At 37.9% G+C, this 1,511-nt stretch overlaps 1 non-coding gene across 1 annotated transcript; it reads right to left on the bottom strand.

The window, feature by feature from the left end:
• Positions 1–229: 229 nt before the first annotated feature.
• LOC141602822 (small nucleolar RNA R71) lies at positions 230–336 on the bottom strand. The gene has a single exon (XR_012524730.1). It is a non-coding gene; the product is annotated as a small nucleolar RNA R71 (small nucleolar RNA).
• Positions 337–1,511: the final 1,175 nt, after the last annotated feature.

The raw sequence follows: 1,511 nt of genomic DNA, 5'->3' as shown, positions 1-1,511 counted from the left end.
TAGTGAAGACCCTCATTCTCATATGGAAACCTTTTGCGACTATTGTGATGCTATCTCTCAAACGGGCGTGACTCAAGACCAAATTAGATGGGTCTTATTTCCTTTTTCCTTAATCGGCACCGCAAAGCAATGGTTGAAGGGCCTTGATAAGGCCACCATTGGAATAGATTCTTGGAAGAAGTTAGCTCTAGCTTTCTACAAAAAATTCTACCCACCGGAAAAGACTAACATGCTAAGAGCTCAAATTACGGGTTTTAAGCAAAGGGATGAAGAATCTTTGTATGAAGCTTGGGAGCGGTTCAAAGGTATTTGTCGCTCATGTCCTCACCATGGACTTAGCGAATGGTTTTTGGTACAACAATTTTGGAATGGTTTATATGAAGATTCAAGGAACATTCTCAATATGGGATCAAATGGAATGTTCACCGAAGTTGATGACAATCAAACATGGAACAAGATTGAGGAAATGGCGGTCCATAATTCACAATATAGTAGACCTCGCAAGGCTACTAGAGCAGGAAAGCATGAAGTGGACTCCGTTACTCAATTGGGTGCTCAACTTAGTGCTCACATTGACACAATCAACTTGAAGTTTGAACAAGCTATGGCTAGACTTGAGGAAAACTCAAAATCATCAAAGCATCATGTCAATGCCATGACGGCATCCTCATCAATCCCAAGTGGGATATGTGAGAATTCACTACTACAAATCCAGGCAACTACAACGCCCCTTTAACAACGAATATTCACGAAAATCACAATAGACGTTGTAGAATGTATGGCGCGAATTTTACTAAAATCAATTACAACGGGTATGGTTATAAAAACCGTTGTTATTCGTTTTAACAACGGGTCACACATGAACAACCGTTGTTAATAATTTGGCGCAAAATTGGCGCAAAGTTAGTGAAAAGTAATCACAACGGTTATTTTTGAAACCCGTTGTTAAAACTTATTTAACAACGGGTGTTTTTTATAACCGTTGTTAAAACATATTTCACAACGGTTGTTGTTTAATAACCGTTGTCAATACCTTCCATACTATAAACCACACAAACACAAGTCTGCTGCAGCCACAAAACACAAACCTTAATACACAAACACAAACCCAGCAGCAGCCAAACACAAACACAAAACACACACTTTCTCATCGTCTCTTTCTCTCTTTCTCATTGTCGCTTTATCTTCTCGCCGTCACTGTTGATTTCATCGTCTCTTTACGTACGTTCTGTAATTATCAGGTTTGTTTCATCGTCATTATTTTATTGTTCTAATTATTTCATTTCAATGTATGTGTTTTTATCGACCATTAGGTTCCGTTCAAAGATCTGCTAATTATTTCATTTCCATGTATGTGTTTCTAATTATTTCATTTCCATCTTCTTTGACGTCCTTGATGACGGAACGAGCATGTTTTAGCGAGTTAGGGTTTGGAGAATATATTGAGATAATGGAAATGCATGTTAGTTGAGATAATGCAATGTATTTATACTAATGTGTGGGTTGAGTTG

This window comes from Silene latifolia, chromosome 9 (genome assembly GCF_048544455.1).
Source record: "Silene latifolia isolate original U9 population chromosome 9, ASM4854445v1, whole genome shotgun sequence".
NCBI lineage: Eukaryota > Viridiplantae > Streptophyta > Magnoliopsida > Caryophyllales > Caryophyllaceae > Silene > Silene latifolia.
The sequence above is the reverse complement of the archived record's forward strand: the minus strand, read 5'-3'. Positions and strand labels throughout refer to the sequence as shown.